Source organism: Carlito syrichta, unplaced genomic scaffold (genome assembly GCF_000164805.1).
Source record: "Carlito syrichta isolate Samal-C Ts95f unplaced genomic scaffold, Tarsius_syrichta-2.0.1 Scaffold303023, whole genome shotgun sequence".
NCBI lineage: Eukaryota > Metazoa > Chordata > Mammalia > Primates > Tarsiidae > Carlito > Carlito syrichta.
Window position 1 is genome coordinate 307,193 of NW_007247119.1, and position 14,646 is coordinate 321,838.

Below are 14,646 nucleotides of genomic sequence, written 5' to 3' on the forward strand. Positions count from 1 at the left end.
AGTCGCACTTTGTCACCTAGGCTGGAGTGCAGTGGCACGCTCCCGGCCACCACAGCCTCGAACTGCTGGGCTCAGACTATCCTTCCACCTCAGCCTTCCAAGTAGCTAGTACTACAGGAACATCCAACCATGCCCGGCTAATTTTTTAATTTACTGTAGAGATGAGGTCATGCCGGGTTGCCCAGGATGGTCTCGAACTCCTGGGCTCAGGCATTCCTCTCGCCTCAGCCTCCCAAAGTGCTGGTACTCCAGGCATGAGCCACTATGCACAACCAAGCAAGAGCACATTTAATACTCACTTTTGTGCTAGCTTATAATCTTCTTCCTTCTACCCCAAACTCCAAGGCAGAAAGTGATTATCTTACCTCATACCTGCCTTGACTGAGTATATGAGGGGGACTGCAAAAAAACAGAATTTATTTATAAAAAATTGTGTATTTATTCTTACATGTTTAAACTTCATTCACCTTCAAAGGACTCTTCATTTGATTCAATACACCTGTCATGATACTTTTTCCACTGCTTAAAACGGTTTTTGAACTTGTCGATTTTGATGCCTTTTAGTGTTTCTACCATTTTCTGTTTCAGCTCTTCCACATCGGCAAAGCATTTCCCTTTGAGGACTTTTCTCATCTGGGGAAACAAAAAAATAAAGTATCTCAGGGCAAGGTTGGGCTAATAGGGATAGTGGGATACAGGAGTCATTGCCATTTTTGGTCAAAAACTGCTGAATACTCAGCACACTGTGGGCAGGTATGCTCATAAATCACCCATCGTGAAATAGACAAACATGTTGAAAAAATTTCCAAAAAAAAATTCACTGAAGCCGAGCACAGCCACACACAACGCTAACTAATTCACTGATGCTGGTGGGTTCCTTGAACACTTACCTGGTGGGGAAAGCCTGCTCAATGAAGGGCCTACCCTCTAAAAGATAACTTGGGGGTTTGGGGGGTTCTCCCCTCATATTATTCTTTAATATCTGGGAGGTGATATAGTTCATTAGAATAACTCTTAAATCATGGACACCCTTTTTTCTGACCAAGTGGTGTCCAGATGCTGAATTTTGCAGAGGTCATCTTGCACTTTGCTCTTTTACTACTTCCAATCACTCCTGTTATTTGTTAAAATTATAAATAACTTTAAAATTCTCTTCTGAGACCTGTCCCTCTTTTTTCCTCGTAATTGCCTTGACCCACACCTCTCATTTACCCCAGCTCTCAACTCTGCTTCCTAAACCTAAAGTACCACTGTGTCCCAGAAGATGAAACTTACCAGAGCAGTGTCCCCACATGAAGCTGCTAAAAGAACTTGATTCGTAGATGGAAGAGGTAAGAATTAGGTTAGAGATCAGTATTAGAATAGGATGTTCTACTCTTTGCATGGTGTCCTATTTGTGACTCAGACTAGTGGGAATCCTACCAATAATGGCTAACCCTGAAGGACACTTGTGATTACATTATCGGGGCCCACACAGATAATTCAGGATAATTTTCACCTGCCAAGATTCTTAACTTAGCCAGAGCAACCAGGCAAGAAAATTATAATAATAATAAGGGCTATCCAAATTGGAAAAGAAGAAATCAAACTATCTCTGTATGTCAACAATATGATCTTATACCTAGAAAACCCTAAAGTCTGCTCCAAAAGACTTCTGGACTTGATAAATGAATTTGGTAACGTTTTAGGGTACAGAATCAATACATATAAATCAGTAGCACTGCTATATACCAATTGCAACCAAGCTGAAAATCAAATCAAGAACTCAATTTCATTTACAATAACAACCAAAAAGCTAAAATACCTAGGAATAAATTTAACCAGGGAGGTGAAAGATCTTTACAAGGAGAACTACAAAACTGATGAAAGAAGTTGCAGAGGACACAAATGGAGAACAATTCCATGCTCAATGATTGGAAGAATCAGCATTATTAAAATGACCATATTACCCAAAGTAACCTACAGAATAAAAGTAATCTTTATCAAACTACTGTCATTTTTCACAGAATTAGAAAAAACAATGCCAAAATTCATACAGAATAAAAAAAAATCCAGAATAGCCAAAACAATCCTAAGCAAAAAGAACAAAGCTGGAGGTATCACAGTATCTGACCTCAAATTATACTACAACGCTGTAGTAACCAAAATAGCATGGGACTGGTACAAGAACAGACACATGGAACAATGGAACAGAATAGAGAATCCAGAAATAAATACTAACCAACTGATCTTTGACAAAGACAAAAATATACACTGAAGAAAAGAAACCCTATTCAACAAGGGATGCTGGGAAAATTGAATTGCTACATGCAGAAAAATAAAATGATCCTTATCTCTCCCCATATACAAAAATTAACTCAAGATTGATTAAAGACTTAAATATCAGACATGAAGCCATAAAAATAAAAATCCTAGATGAAAGCCTAGAAAAAACTTTCATGGACATTGGCCTAGGCAAAGAATTTATGGCTAAAACCCCAAAAGCAAATGCAACTATAATAAAAATAAGTAAGTGGGACCTAGTTAAGCTAAAATGCTTTTGCACAGCAAAGGAAATGATCAACAGAGTCAAGGCAACCTACAGAATGGGAGACGATATTTGCAAACTATACATCTGACAAAGGACTAATATTCAGAATCTACAAAGAAATCAGCAAGAAAAAAGCAAATAATTATATTAAAAAGTGGGTAAACAACATGAACAGACATGTCTCAAAAGAAAATATACAAATGGCCAAAAAACATGAAAAAAATCCTCGATATCACTCATAATCAGGGAAATGCAAATTAAAATCACAATGAGAATTTAACCACCCTATATCAGTCAGACTGACCATTTAAACAATCAAAAAATAATAGATCCTGGCATGAATGAAGTAGAAAGGGGAACACATACACTGTTGGTGTGAGTGTATGTTAGTACAATTTATATGGCAAGTGGTACAGTGATTACTCAAAAAACTAAAAGTAGAGCTACCATTTGATCCAGCAATCCTACTACTAGATATCTACCCTTTATATAAAAAATACATCTGCACCTGCATGTTCATCGCAGCACAATTCACAATTGCAAAGATGTGGAATCAACCTAGACACCCATCAACTGATCAATGGACAGTAAAAATGTGGTATATTTGCACTATGGAATATTACACAGCCATAAAAAAGGAAATCATGTCATTTGCAGCAGTATGGATGGAGCTGGAGATCATCATCCTAAGTAAGCTGACTCAGAAACAGAAAACCAAACACTGCATGTTCTCCCTCATATGTGGGAGCTAATCGGTCACAAAGATAGAAATAGTAGACACTGGGGACTCCAATAAGGGGGAGGTGGGAGGGAATTTAGGGTTCAGAAACTACCAATTGGGCACAATGTTCACTATGTGGGGAATGGGCCACCTGAGACCTAATCTCCACCACTACAACAAGTGTCCTGTAATGAATATGCACGTGTGCCCTCGAATCTAAAAATTAAAAAAAAAAATTCTTCATCACATCCTCAGAGCTGCTTTTACTACATGAACTAAGGTAACATTCACAGGTTCCAGGAATTAGGACTTGAGTATCTTTGGAAGCCATTATTTAGCCTACCATACTGATCTTATGATATACAGAGAAAGCAAATACTTATGTAGAACTCCAAAGTGAAAAGCACAATTTAATAATACTTAAGGAATCCAGAAAGTAGGGATAAACCCCCAACTTCAGAAAGAATTTTATTTCAACTATAAAATTCTTGTTCCTTAACAGTGATTTCTTTCAAAGAATGAAAAAAAAAAAAAGCCCCTTGGAAAATAAAGGTGCTTGGGAGACTATGAGTCATATATATTGTCCTTTAACGACCAAACCTTGAAAACCAATTCGCATTGGATTACAAATCAGTTTTGACAAAACATTTTGTAACATGTCCTTAGTGCTCCTAAACTAACAATAAACACATTTAGGAAACGGAGAACAAGGCAATCAGATTTAATATATCAATCCCCCAGGGATCTGAATAACAAAGATCTACCCATTTATTTTGTTTTAAAAAGTAGAATTTATTTTACAAAATTTTTGTAACATGACATGCCTTCCCTAATACCTGCAACCTGAATTGCTCAATCACCACTTTCACCATCTTACAGTTAAGAATTCTTAACATTCTGGGTATATGATATGAACTGCTTTCTTGACTTTGTAGGAAAAGTATGTTTCACGTTGTGGCAGATTGGGTTATCTGAAAAGCAAATGCTGAGATAAGTTGGAAGTATAAAAGGTTGAAGGAGATTCATCATTCAAGAAAGGACTGGCGACCCAATTGCAATAAGTGTGATTAATGATGTGAAAGAAAAGAGCTGCAGGATTGAACAAGGCGACATAACTGAGAAAGTCTCTACCGGCCCTGTAAGGGGTGCCAAAGCAAAAACCACCGATTAGAGGAGTCCACATTGGGCAGAAATGGCTGGGCCCTAAGACTGTCACCTTGCTTAATCATCAGTTGGAGGCCACTCCAAAAAGAGAAAAGGGTGACCTAGACTTGAAGGCAATGTAGCCCTGAAAGAGTTAACAGATGGAGGCCATCAGCAGATCACACTCATTGCAGTTGGGCACCCAGTGAAAGTGCTGCTGTGAAAGTGACAAGAGCCTGGGAGCTATAGGATAAGAAAACAAAGCAGGTCTAGAGCCTACCATGGAGAAACTTCCAATTATTAGAAATAACAGGACAAAGGAAAGGGGAATAACAAAGCCCTTCACAACAATACAAATGGGAACACAGTCCACTTGGTGCAGGAGGAGTTGCTGAAGTGTTTAAGGGATGAAAACACAGGGAGGTTTTACAAACTTCCTGGAGTTTCTAATAAACTTTCAAAGAAAGAAAAACTGTCACTTGTATGATTTGTGAGGGGAACTTTCCAGGCAGGAAACAGCATGTAAAGGATCAGTAACTTAGAAGGAGATGAATGTCCAGCCCAAGGTGTAGAAGATACAGACGGTTAAATGTGAGGGTTCACCCAGTAGCCTCTCTGCAGATTATTGCCTCTACCCCCCATGCGGTGTTGGTGACAAATTGATTCGCAGTTCCATTCTTCATAATTGCTTACTTGCTCTGGGACCTGAGACCAGCATAAAGATGTGGTAACTGCAGAGGGGAACAAGTCCCAAAAAAGTTATTTGGACACTTACTTTCTTGCCTGGTTCTTATGAGATTGTTACCTATTAAGATAATATAGAAACAAGTCGGGTGCAATGGCTCATGTCTGTAATCCCAGTACTTTGAGAGGTCAAGGCAGGTGGATCACTTGAGCCCAGGAGTTCAAGACCAGCCTAGGCAACATGGCAAGACATTGTCTCTACAATAGATAAAAAAAAATTGACCAGGCATGGTGGCATGCGCCTGTAGTCCCAGCTACTTGGAAGACTGAGGTGGAAGAATCACCTGAGCCCAGCAGGTCAAAGCTACGGTGACCATTATTCCACTGCATTCCAGTCTGGGTGACAGAGTGAGATTCCCAACAGAAAGAGGAAGGGAGGGAGGGAGGTATGGAAGGAAGGAAGGAAGGAAGGAAGGAAGGCAGGCAGGCAGGCAGGCAGGCAGGAAGGAAGGAAGGAAGGGGCCTGGAATGGTGGCTCACACCTGCAATCCCAACAATTTGGGAGGCCAAGGCAGGAGGATTTCTTGAGCCAAGGAGTTTGAGACAAACCTAGGCAACATAGCAAGACCTCATCTCTACAAAAAATCAAAAAAATAGTTGGGCATGGTAGCACCTGTCTGTAGTCCCAGCTACTTGAGCCCAAGAGTTCAAGGCTGTGGTGAGCCATGATCGTGCCACCGCACTCCAGCCTGGGTAATAGAATAAGATTCCAACTAAAAATATATGTATTTGTTGTAGATATTCCACTGAAATTGAGAATACTTTGAATGTTTCTGATTTATCCTTTTGTTCTCTTCTTTCAAGGTTTACATGTAAGTAACCCTTAATCTAAACTAGCACTTGATTCAAAGCAGCTTGCAAGGAGATGAGAAACTCAGAAGAAAGGAACTACAATCTGAGACCAATGGAAACTGCGGCTGTCATGTGCTGTCTGGACAATGCTTTCTATCTCATCCAGGCTTGAGGCGCTGAATCTATGTAGTTTAAACTGAGCAAGACAGGCATATAGGTACTCTGGGCAGACTAAATGGATTCATTAATTCCACAAACCTATTTAGCACCTACTATATTTTAGGGATGCTAGAGAAATAGGATCCCTCCTTACATAGACCTTAGTCTCCAGTGGATGGAGAAAGGAAAATTATCAACTAGTGAGAAGAGCTAAACAATTAAAGAGATGTATTAGTAGGTAACAGAGAAGCATACTCTAAGGTAGTCACGGATGGCATCTCTGGATTGTAAGTGGTACAGTTCAGTAGGACTGTCTGTAATAATGGAAATGTTCTATACTTGCACTGCTATAGCCATGTGTTAGTCACTAGCTACATATGGCTATTGAGTACTTGAAATGTAGCTAGTGGCTACTATATTGAACAATGAAGGTATGAAGTTAAAATATGAATGGAGGTCTTCCCTTGACATAAGACATATTGAATATACTTCTCTCTCTACCTTCACCCCCACAGGCCAGTAAAGGAATAAAAAGAGCTCCACAAAAACAGAGAATTAAACAAGAGACAGCAGCATAGGAAAGGCCAACCATTTTGGAAAATAGAAAGTGGATAGAGAAGTGGACTCTGACATAGCAGAACAGAGAAAACTGAAGCCTAGGTTCTAAGGCCAGGAAAACCAGCAAGAAACAGGCTGATTCCTGCTGCAGAACACTTATCAGCTCAGGAATAAGAGGCACCTGGTTCTCTGAGGTGAGAGAAAATACAAAACAGCTTCTGAACTTTTAAAAAGAGTACTTGAGCCCACTGATCTGCCTTGCTCATGAAGGCAGGTCACTGCCCCAGTGCAGACCAGAGTGAACATTTACTCCTGAGGTTAAGCTGAAGAGGGCTTGAACTCAGGGATGCCAGGTAAAACTTAAAGGCAAAGACTAAATTTAGCAGAGCTGAAATAAACGTGAAACAATCAAAGAAAATTAAAATATTAATCTGGAGGTCTAATACCCAATTCGATGTCTCAAGAAAAACAAAAACAAAGGCACTGATGGTAAGAAGGAAAAAAAAAACCTGCCAAAAATTCTAGTAAACATTCTAGAATTGAAGACCATGCATTTCTAGACTAAAAAGACCCACAGGTGCCCAGAACAATGAATAGAATTTTTAAAACGTTATTACCATTAAAGAAACAACTACTTAAAACTTCATGTGGAAGCACCATGCCAAACAGGTTTATCAGCAAGTCTTACCAAACATTCCAGGAAAAAACAAAAACAAAACAAAAAACCTGAAACTATTCCAGGGTAGAGAAAAGGAGAGAGTATTTGCAAGGTCATCTCAAATGACTACAGTAACATTGATACTCAAACCCGATTTTTTTTTTAAATCAAGAATTGTGTCTCAGTCTCACTCACAAACACAAATGGAAAAATACTGCAAAGCAAAAAAAAAAAAAAAAGTAAAAAGAAAAAAAAAATACACTATGACTAAGCTAGACTTGTCCCAGAATGCCAGGTGTTCTTAACATTAGAAAATCGGCTAACTTTCCACCTTAACAAATTAAGGGAGAAAAATCACAATCATCTCAAAATATTCAAAAAATTAAATATTCATTAGTATTATTCATAGTTTGCTAGGGCAGCCATGATGAAATACCACAGACTGATGGCTTAAACAACAAAAATTTAATTTTCTACAATTCTGGAAGTTAAATATTTGAGATCAAGGTTTGGGCAGGCTTGATTTCTCCTGAGATCTTCCTCCTTTACTTGCAGATGGATGCCCCCTCACTGTATCCACACATGATCTTTTCTCTAATGCACCCCTGGTATCCGTGTGTCTAAATTTCCTCTTGTTAAAAGGACACTAGTCCTTGGATTGGTGCCCACCTAACACCCTCATTTTAACTTAATCACCTCTCTTAAAGGTCCTATCTCCAAATTCAGCCCCATTCTAAGGTATTAGGGGGTTAGAGTTTCAACACATAAGTCAAAAGTAGGGTGGGGGGACACAATTCAGTCCATAGCACTATGCATGGTTGGCAATCTAAGAATAAAATGGAATGTATTCAGATTGTTGAAAGAAATCTACAAAAGGCTATAGCAAACATATTCAATTGTGAAACATTTAAGAGCATGTGCTTTAAGGTAAAAAACAAGACAAGGATGCCGGCAACCATGGCTTATATGCAATGTTTTACTGGGAGTCCTGGATAGCATACTCAGACAAAACTGTATAAACAATAAAGGATAGAAAGAAAGAAACAATTCATTTGCAAATTGTGATTGTATAGGTAAAACATAAACCTGTACATCAATTATTTAAATTAAAATTAAATCTGTCACTCAAAAATCAATATAAAATTGATTGTATTTCTAGTTACTTAGCAACAAAGTTAAGAACTGTGTTTTAAAATGCATTTTTTAAAACTGGCCTTTAAAGTAGAAACTTTAAAAGCACTGAAGACTAATTCTTACAAATACAAGATTTATAGAGAAATTACAAACCTAAAAAAACAGTGATGATCTGTTCATGGATGGAAAGACTGTTGTGAGATGTGACTTCTTCCCAAACTGACTTACAGATTTAAAGCCTGCTGGGTGTGGTGGCTCATACCTGTAATCCCAGCACTTTGGAAGGCTGAGGCAGGAGGACTGCTTAAGACCAGGAGTTCAAGACCAGTCTGGGCAATATAACAAGACTTTGTCTGTACAAAAAAATCAAATGATGAGCTGAGCGTGGTAGCACACATCCATAGTTTCAGCTCCTTGGGAGGCAAGGCAGGAAGATTGCTTTGAGCCCAGGAGATCATGCCACTGCGCTCCAGTCTGGGCAACAGAGTAAGACCCCAACTCCAAAATAAATAAATAAATCCAACACTAACATTAAAAAATCACAAAGCACATTGTATGAAAACATTTGTTAACTACTCTTTTGTTTTTGAGTCGGAGTCTCACTGTCACCCAGGCTGGAGTGCAGTGGCTTGCTCACTGCCACTGCAGCCTCACCCTGCTGGACTCAGGTAGTCCTTCTACCTCAGTCTTCCAAGTACCTGGAATCAAAGACGCACGCCACCACACCCGGCTAATTTTTTGATTTATTGTAGAGACAAGGTCTCGTCAAGTCTCCCGGACTGGTCTCAAACCCCTGGGCTCAGGCAATCCTCTTGCCTCAGCCTCCCAAAGTGCTGGGATTATAAGCATGAGCCACCACACCCGGCAACTACTCTTAATTTGAGGAAAGTGCTCTCTTTTTTGTGAGTGAAGTGCCTATCTTCTGCATATTTCTGTTGGCATTTATCATACTGTTTTGTTTATTTTGTTAAGAGTATGAATGCTATAGCCAGTCTGTCTGGGCTTGAATGTTGGCTTTGCTTCTTTCTAGTTACGTGACCTCAGGCATGCTATTTAACTTCTCTGCAACGTATTTATTCCATGTTACACGTAAGGAAACAAATCTTTATATTACTGGGTTATTAAGATTCATAGTTAATGTTACATACTTAGAACAGTGCCCAGCTCATAGTAAGCATTATGTAAGTGTTGGAGGCTGTGGCTGATTTTGTTGGCTCTCTCACTAGTCTGAGGTCCTTGAGCTAAGGAAACACTTCCTCACTGGATCATGCAAGCTCAGAGCCTACTTCCGTACCTGTTACCTAACACAAAATGAATTCCTAGTGGGGGCTGGGGACAATCCATATGTCCCAAACAGTGTCATATCTAAAGAAGTTTAATTTTAGCCGGGCTCGGCGGCTCAGCCTGTAATCCCGCACCTTTGGGAGGCTGAGGTGAGTGGATTGCCTGAGCCCGCGGGTTCGAGACCCGCCTGGGCAGGCGAGACCTCATCTCTACAATAAATCAAAAAATTAGCCGGGCGTGGTAGCACGTGCCTGTAGTTCTAGCTACTTGGAAGGCTGAGGCGGAAGGATCAGCCCAGCAGGTCGAGGCTACAGTGGTCAGGAGTGGCCACTGCACTCCAGTCTGAGTGACAGAGTGAGACTCTAACTCAAAAAAAAAAAAAAAAAAGAAGCTTAATTCAATAGCTTAAAGTCTTTGGAAAGAGAGTCCTCTTTCTGCTTATCTTGAATATTAAATGTGCAAAGCATAATCCATAGCAGCTCTTGTGAAAATATCCTTGTAATTATCTATCCTTTACTTCTTAGCTGTTTAGAAGATTTTGTTCACCAAATGCCTGAGATTCTTCCAACACAGCATTATCATGGTACTTCAGGTACAAAGGGTTAAGTGGATCAGACTCCTCACCCTGTGTCATCATCACTGGTCCATACAGGTCCCTCTCTTAATTTATTTATTTGGCCTAATCCCCTTAACTACTTTCATACCCTCCCTCTTACAGAAAATCATTCCAGTATGCCTAATGTATATCTCCTACTTTGCTGCCTGTTAACATTGTCCATGATGTCCCTGGTTGAACAAAAATCCTTACATTTGATGTGATCAGATCTACTACCTTTGGCACTAGTTGTTCTGAAGTTAAAAATTTCCTTCCTGCCCCCAAATCAAGAATAAACATCAGTAAGCTTCATAGCATTCCCTTTCACTTTTGGATCTTTTATCTATTCTTTAGTCCATCTTCTGTATGTAGTGTTAAGTTGAACTCCATGTCCATCTAGTTAGGTTTCAAAACCATCAGCTAAATAATTCATTATTTTTCCCACTGAGGTGGTGCCACCCTTAATTTACATAAAATGCCTTGTATATGAGGTATGATAACTAAGTTCACGAGCTCATCCCAGAAAAAGTGCTCCATACCTCATTGCTGAATATCACTATAGTCACCTTCAAAGTCCTCCTCTTGGTAAGCTATGCACTGATGCCAGCACCTAGTCTACCTGTCAAAGCAATTTTGGTACTATTTCTGGAATGGCCTTCAGAGCTGCCATCATATTACCCTTGATGTCCTGAATATCATCAAAATGTCTTCCATTCAATATCTCCTTTATTCTTTGGATAAAGAAAAAAGTCATGGGGAGCCAGATCAGATGAGTAGGGAGGGTGTTCCAATACAGTTATTTGTTTATTGGCTAAAAACTCCTTCACAGACAGTGCTGTGTGAGCTGATGCATTCTTGTGATGCAAGAGCTCCTTTGGGACATTTTTGCACACACCTTTCTCATGCCAAGATTTTCAGCTAAGATTTTCCTAACTGTTTCTCTGTCAACGTTTATTTGGTCTGCTATGCTTCTCACAGTCAGCCGATGATTTTGAACCACAATTTGATAAATGTTTGCAATGTTTTCATCAGTACTGCTCATTACTGGTCATCCTGACCCCTCTTCATCAGTGATGCTTTCTCTCCCCTCAGAAAAACATTTATTCCGTTTGTACACTACCATTTTCTTCATGGCATTATCCCAACTTGGACTAACATGACCCTAATTTCATTTCCACTCTTGCCAAGTTTAACAAGAAATTTAGTGTTTGTTCACTGCTCTAATTCAAACTCCAACATTCTTACAATGACAGCTCTTATGGCCATTCCAGAAAAAGAGTTCCAAAATTGCTTTGACTGGTGGACTAGGCTCTGGCATTGGTGCCATCTGTCAAAGCAATTTTGGAACTCTTTTTCTGGACTAGGCTCTGGCATTTGTGCATAGCTTCCCAAAGGAAGTACTTAGAAGGTGACCATAGTGATATTCAGCAGTGAGGTATGTAGCACTTTTTCTAGGATGAATTCATGAACTTAATTGTTAGACCTTGAATATGGCTCCATCTCTGAACTCTCCTCTATTTTATTGATCTCTTTATTGGGTGACAATACAGAATGTGTATCTCTGGCATCTTTCTTTCTTCTCTTACCTTACCACAATTCCTTTTATGTATGTTGACTTTATCCTCAATACTACAAGAAAGAGTTTTCAGAGGTGAGGAGCAGGACTTTGAAATTGTAAATTCAGGATTATTTTTGGCAAGAGACTGAGAGAGTCTACGAGCTCCCATATTGTTAAATATGTTCCAATGCATTGATCATGGCATAATACTGATCTCCTTTTCTGCATTCTACTGATCTTCCTCCCTTTACATTCAGTAATAGTCTGCATTTACATTCAGTAATAATCTGCATGACCCATAATGAAATAAAGGGAAAAAAACCCTTGTGACTTAATTTAACTTTCAAAATAAGTTATTTGAAAGTTAAATATTCCAGAAGCAGTTTATTTTTAAATCAATTACTTAGATCCAAGGTTATCTCTTCCTAGAAGGAAAAGAAGGCAGTAAGAAAAAAACTTGCATAGAAATTAACTAATTATAACTTACTTTAATTATTTTATTTATTTATTTATTTATTTATTGAGTTGGAGTCTCACTCTGTCACCCAGACTGGAGTGCAGTGGCCGCTACCAGTCACCGCAGCCTTGACCTGCTGGGCTCCGGCGATCCTTCCACCTCAGCCTTCCACGTAGCTAGAACTACAGGTGCGTGCTACCACGCCCGGCTAATTTTGGATTTATTGTAGAGATGAGGTCTCACCAAGTTGCCCAGGTGGGTCTCGAACCCGCAGGCTCAGTACTTTAATTATTTTATTTATTTTATTTTATTTTATTTTATTTATTTTAGTTGGAGTCTCACTGTTGCCCAGACTGGAGTGCAGTGGCAGCTCCCGGCCACTGCAGCCTCAACCTGCTGGGCTCTGGCGATCCTTTCGCCTCAGCCTTCCAAGTAGCCAGAACTACAGGCACACCCTACCACGCCCAACTAATTTTTTTGACTTATTGTAGAGATAAGGTCTTGCCAAGTTGCCCAGGCAGGTCTCAAACCCGCAGGCTCAGGCAATCCACTCACCTCAGCCTCCAAAAGGCACACGATTACAGGCTGAGCCACCGAGCCTGGCTACTTTAATAATTTTTTTTTTTTTTTTTGAGCTGGAGTCTCACTCTGTCACCCAGACTGGAGTGCAGTGGCCGCTCCCGGTCACTGCAGCCTCGACCTGCTGGGCTCTGGGGATCCTTCTGTCTCAGCCTTCCCAGTAGCCGGAATTACAGGCGCGCACTACCTCGCCTGGCTGATTTTTTGATTTATTGTAGAGATGAGGTCTTGTTGCCCAGGCAGGTCTCGAACCCGTGGGCTCAGGCAATCCACTCACCTCAGCCTCCCAAAGGCGCGGGATTACAGGCTGAGCCACCGAGCCTGGCTTACTTTAATAATTTTAAAGGCGTTGGTGGATTCATGAGGGCCAAGCTTTCCAAGTGTCTTCCTACCTCCTTGCCATGACCCTGAGGTCTGTGCCTATACATCGTGTTTAATGACATGCCTTGCAGACTGATTAATTATAATGCTTTGTCTTTGGGAGGATTTCCTTCACATATGAATCTATAATGTTACTGTAATTTTTTACACATGTAGGTGGTGTCAAATGCTTTGAGTGAATAGTAGTTGGAAAAGAACACGGTGCTGTACACTGTCAAAGTTCATCAGTGAATCACTTTTTATAAACACTCAGTCCATGGACACCCTACAGTGCCATCCTCAGGTGAGTGTGTTCTGGAACATGCTTATTCCATTATGACCTCTTTCTATTCCCTTTGTACATGTGTATGTTACAGCGCACATCATGGCTGACTGATGGCATGCCCGTGGTACTATTCGGCATGCTGGAAGAAACAAAGGAAGAACAGCATGCTAGATGTTGTCTTTCTACTGTTCAAACTGCCTCAGAGGAAATAGCTCAGAAAACAGGACATTTGGAATTGGTAGAAGTCATTTTGGCATTGCAAAGGGCATCATAACATTATAAACTAAGAAGTTTGGCCAGTTTGATTAATAGGATCTGAAAGAAATGATGGACCAAGGCATGTGACTTCATAGAATCTTTTTTTTTTTTTTTTTGAGTTGGAGTCTCACTCTGTCGCCCAGACTGGAGTGCAGTGGCCGCTCCCGGCCACCGCAGCCTCGACCTGCTGGGCTCCGGCGATCCTTCCGCCTCAGCCTTCCGAGTAGCCGGAATTACAGGCATGCGCTACCACGCCCAGCTGATTTTTTGATTTATTGTAGAGATGAGGTCTTGCTGCCCAGGCGGGTCTCGAACCCGCGGGCTCAGGCAATCCACTCACCTCAGCCTCCCAAAGGCGCGGGATTACAGGCTGAGCCACCGAGCCTGACTGACTTCATAGAATTTAAGGGCTTCAAAGAGGAATGCAAATTTGCAACACCTTGATCACACGCTGTGGCACACTATTCAGTGTAAATCTGCTTCAGTTAGCTCAATGCTTAAGATGAAACTTTGACAGAAAGCAGGTCGAAGTTTCAGTCCCAGACACTTTATTAGCTATGTGACCCTGAGAAAGATACTTAATCTCTGAGATTGTTACCTCTTCTTTAAAATAGAGATAAAATACAGAATAGGTAACTGCCTCTGTGTTTTTATGAGAATTAAATACACTGAACACTCTAGTGATTAAATGCAAATACACTGAATGCAGGCACTGGCTATCCTTCTAAGTACTGAAAGTTTTATTGGAGGACCAACAGTTTGTATGTTTTATAGTGGACACCAGACTATGTCTTCATGTGACAGATGCTCATGTACACATGCAGAATCAC